At 39.3% G+C, this 5393-nt stretch overlaps 1 protein-coding gene across 1 annotated transcript in view; it reads right to left on the reverse strand.

Moving 5' to 3' along the window:
• The window catches only part of rtbdn (retbindin), a gene marked incomplete at its 3' end in the record, with an annotated part of 14412 nt that overhangs the window by 4355 nt on the left and 4664 nt on the right, over positions 1-5393 (reverse strand).

The following is a 5393-nucleotide window of genomic DNA, read 5'->3' on the forward strand; positions in this document are numbered from 1 at the left end:
AAATGTGACATAGATACTTTATTATGGTATAGTATTTAAAAATATGCCTGAGAAACACATTATATTGGCCCTTTAAAACTAATATTAGTAACTTTACCCAATGAATTTAGTGAATTTAGAGGGGTGTTTCACATTTTCTGATTCAATGATAGGTCTACTCATAATAAACACAGAACATTATGCAGCCTTCATAACATAAACTGACACTGTTATGGTTGCAAAAAAATTTGTCACCATACTGTAAGTCCAAAAGTTGACACCATGAGTCAGATTACAGGCATAGGTTCTGTCTATAAAGAAAATCATCACTTCCTTGTCATTACTCTTCTTCAGTGAAAAGAAATAGAAATGGACAATGCAAGATTTGTCTATGGTGGCCATGGCCACCCCTGGCCACCCCCTAGCTCCRCCCCTGAACACAACACTTTGGATGCCACATCACCTGTTTGTTCCACTGTCTGATTACCTGATTCAAGATGGCCGCCACAGCTAATTGACCTTAGTCTATTTTACTTTTATTGAGCTAAAGTTTAGTGTTGAAACTGAGAACCATCCCCAGCACATAACCTGAGCCCTTTCAGATTGAGCCAAATCTTTATTTAAAACATTGGCAATAACTGTTTGAGTCAACCTTATCTGTTAGCAATATCTCCTACTAAGAGTTGGATTTTAATGAAACTCTCAGACGTTAATCATTGGATGTAGATCAAATGGTTTTTATTCTGAGTCAACCAAATTCTAAATATCCACCACGGCCAATCAATGTTAGCAAACACAAAATGATTTTATTTAACTCAGTTTAACTTAAATTGAGTTTTAGTGTGGTAGTAGGCTAACCGAGAATCATTTCAAAATCATACTTGGTAGACAAACCGATTTCACAAAACCTTTGCATGCCAGTCAGTGAAAGAGCTGCWTTATTTAAAGGATGAGTAATTTTTAAATTCTTTTTCCAGCGTTTGTTGCATTTTGCTCATCCTCCCTCCCTGRTTTTCTGCAGTGCAACACTTGACACAATGTCTAATCTTTACGTCTGCTGAAACTTGGTCACAGAGGAAAGAAAGCCGTAAAAAGAGCACATGTCTATAACATAGGCTGCATGTTTACCACTCTGGTCTTATCACGTCGACCCAATAATTCACACTCTCACACACACACATGCTTGTTTTTCCTCGGGCAAACGCTATTTGCTGCCAAATCTAATTCAGTCCAAGCACACATGGCTTCAGACACCATGATGTGATTGAATAAATAAAAAAGAAGTATTTCCTGAGGCTCTGTGCTGTTTCCACCCCCCCCCCACCCCAACACCACATCCTTATCTTTAATTCTATTCTTGTTAGACTTAAACCTCCTTTACAGTGGCAGATCTAGGATTTTTCTGAGTAAAGGGCCATCAAGGGGCAACAATATTCACAGAGGGGTCAAGTATTTATTTAACATCATTGCACACAAATCCCCAGTTGTTTTAAGATGTATCCATTTAACCAGTCACACATGTTTAAACTTGTAATTAAAAAAGCTTACATAGTAAATTCTACTTACCAATTGTACATGTATTTTTACTGATTAAATAAAATACTCTCAAGCACACAGCACGTGAGAAAATTCAGCCATCGTTTGTCAGCTGAAAGACTTTTTCTGTAGGATTCTTCAATTTTTTCTTAAGAAGAGAAGAAGATTTCTGTAAGCTTGATTCATGCTGGACTTTCCCATTTGATTCATTAGCGCCACTAGTGTTTGGACATGGAACTGCATCCACCATCATGGCTCTCGGCCTGGCAAAGGACAGATGAGTGACAGGACAGGGGCACTTTAGAGGGCCAGTCAGATTTCAGCTGGGGACAAATGCCGCTTTGGCACTGCCCCTAGAACTGCCCCTGCTCCAACACTCCACCTAAAACTTAAAAAGGAATACAGAGAATTTCATTCTCTGCAATAACTCATTTAGCTGAGAGTGAAGAATAAAGGCAATTAATTGCTGAGCTGCAGATGATGTCATATCGACGTCATGAAATGCACCCGGGGGGCAGGAAGCAAATGCAGCCCCATTTCCTTTGGTTCATTCAGCGTCAAAATGCCAAACTTCTGTGCTGTGTACGGTTGTTGCAGCCACTCTAATCGGAAGAAATATAAGTGTTTTTTCGTATTCTAAAAGCAGTGTGTCCCAAGGGAGTATATTTCAAAAAACTTACAGAAAAAAGTGGAAATGGACAATGCAAGAGTTTGCAGTGACCACTTTCTAACAGGTCAGGATCATGTCGTTTAAATCCTATTTTCAGATATTTTCCTGGATAGTTACTTGAATTTRGGTTTACAGAAGCTAAATAAATTATTTACAAGTAGATCCAAGCACATAGAAATAACAGGCATTAACTCGTTAGTGTTAGCAATAACTGTTATCATAGACTAACTACTTAAAATAGCACAACTCACTACTCACCCTGGCAAAAAACAAGTCGAAAGCCATTCAAAGCTTCTTTTGGTTGACCCAACTTGAAACAAAATAAGCTTTTGAAAGCTTTTATCTGGCTCATCGTATAATACAAGGTCTGCAGCACCAGATAATAGTTTATCGATCATCTCAACGGTGGGTGAATCCTCCAGATTATATAAGTCTTTCTTTATTAAGACAAAATGGATCATATTCTAAATGTACACGTATGTTTTTGTGATACCTTGTCTGTGACGAGGTATTGCATTAGTCTTGCATTAATGTACTCGCTGTGATCCATTTCGCTGTGTTTTGAACCGGAGCAAATCACTTCCTACCCCCCATGTGAATTTTGCGCATCATTCGGGTCACGTGACCCAAACCCAGTAATTATAGAGTAGAATAGAACAGAAATAGCCTTTACTGTCCTGCGAAGGGGAAATTCAGGTGTCACAGCAGCATCAGTACAGAGGTTCACACATTAGTTACATTACAAACAATAGATTGTACACACAAAACAAAATTAACACTGACTAGCCATGATACAACTACTAATAATAAAAATATCCATCCATCCATCCATTTTCTGTACTCGCTTCTTCCTTTTCAGGGTCACGGGGGTCACTGGTGCCCATATCCAGCAGTCACAGTGCGAGGGGCGGGGTACACCCTGGACAGGTYGCAAGTCCATCACAGGGCTAATAAAAATATAATATAAAGAATTGTGCAAGAATAGAAAACAATGTTTTGTTTCAGAATCCGACATTAGGAATCAGAAATTGCCTGTTTTCAGTACAAAACAATCTCAACAGACCAATAACTGTAAATTGAAGTATCACAATAGAGACAAGGAACACAGATGTACAATTACAGCAGAGTATAGTGCAAATGATTGTTCAGTTGAGTAATTACAATGAATAGTAACAGTACAAATGATTGTGCAGCAGCAGGTGTGTAAACACTTATTGTAAATATACTGTACATAATGACGTGGTTTTTTGGCAAATAATCATAAGAGAGTACAGAAAATATGAGTAAATGAGCTCGCTAGCAGCCTCTGAGGACCTATTCACGTCATCATTTACCCAGAATGCTTTGTGTGTAAATAAAATGGCTCCATCCGTGCATAAAAACTGATAAAAACTGAATTCTGCCTCTCTCACCCTCCATTGCATTCTGCACACAACCTATAATTGGTCCATTAGTGCTGTTGTAATTGTGGCAATATTTCTACAACACTGCAGCTCCTAATAAAAGAACAGTCAACAGGCAACCAATGTTAGTATACTTATGAAAAAATGATCCTTGCTCTATCTCTGCATCAGTCCCAGACTGAAAAATGTTGAACACCGCTAAAAGATGTTGCTCTGCAAGTGCTTTGTGCCAGTGTTCAGCACAGATGTCATTTCCCATAAAATCGAGAGCATGTAACGCAGAGACAAATCAGACCTTGGCTGGTGAGTGATGTTCCTAACAACTAGAGGGTGAGACAGAGTGCCACAGGGGTTCTTTTATGCAAAGGAAGTGCCTTTAAATAAATCAGCTTGATTCAATGCAAACTGTCATCTACTGCAGTCTGCCCATGTTTGCATCAGACATCTGCATTATATGAGAYGAAGCGGTTTAACGTGATGCTCTGCAGAGGTGTGTGTTTGCAGCACACAAAGCAGCTCTGTCTGAAGCCTGGAGAGAGAGAAAAGCAAGCACCATCATGGCTGTGACCCCCCCCMCACACACACACACAAACCCCCCCAAAAGCACCAGAGATGAGCACTTGTTTGTGGTGATCTGCTCAGTGCTCCTCTCTGCATTCAGGACCCGTTTTATACGCTCTGATCTGAGGCCTGCTTGAATTTCTTGGAGCCTCTTTGCGGTATTAGTGGTGCCCTACATGAGAACAAGCCAGCACAGACACACAAAGACCAACAATAAGCACACACACATACACACAAGTTTATTTTCACATCCTTACTGGGACGTTTTATCGAGTTCCACTCATTTCCATAGCCTATAAATGTAACCATTTCCATGCATTTAAACTCAGTTTAAAATGATGTTAGTATTGCATCTCTTGTCATAATAATGACTCTTTGGTCCCTGTAAGTACTAATAATTTTGACAAAGTTGGTGATTCTACCAGAAAAGTTCCTGAAAAGGAAACAAAAACTGGTCACACACACACTAAACCCCCAAAGTGTTCACTGTTTGCATTCTCCTCCATTAAACAACTAGTAATTTCAATTTATCATCTAATAACCAGCAGGAATATTTATTAAATCTGATGTCTGTGGGTAGATATTAGTTTGAGAAACAAAGAGGAARAAGAGAGAGAGGATGAAAGCAGAGAGACAGACAGGCCATCAGATAGACGGTCATGGGGTGTGATGTGAGCATGTTAGTTTGCTGCAGGCCTCAGCTGCACACCAGCCTGCGCTTCTTCTTCTTCTTTTTTTTAATCACCCAGCTGGCCTGTGCCCAGTGAAGCAGGGCCGGACTCTTTCACGCTCCAGCCCACAAGCGCCGCCCTGCGCCGTTAACCCCTCACTCAGCCACACTCTAACTCAGCCACCAACACACTGCGACACACAACCAAAAAAATGAATCATTCTCCTGAAGTTAAAATGCAGCTGGCTTTTAACCCTGACTGTTTAAATGTTGCCTTTCATGGTAAAATTCTAAAAACATTCTATGATGAAAAATAAAATTATAGCCATTTTGGTCAAACCCTGTACACAATCTCATATTAATACATTTTTCAAGATGAGTTAGCCCTCACATTATATAATGAGGATAAATCTCAGCTAGCACCATGTCAAAATATATCTTAAAGGCACAGTGTGTAGGATTTTGTCGAGTCTTTTAGCCGAAATTGAGATAATCACTAATGACAATAATAAAAAATATATCTAATCATTGCAGACAAAGACCTTGTTTTATTATTTTTACCTTATAAAAAGCT

Source organism: Austrofundulus limnaeus, unplaced genomic scaffold, assembly GCF_001266775.1.
Source record: "Austrofundulus limnaeus strain Quisiro unplaced genomic scaffold, Austrofundulus_limnaeus-1.0 Scaffold53, whole genome shotgun sequence".
Lineage (NCBI taxonomy): Eukaryota > Metazoa > Chordata > Actinopteri > Cyprinodontiformes > Rivulidae > Austrofundulus > Austrofundulus limnaeus.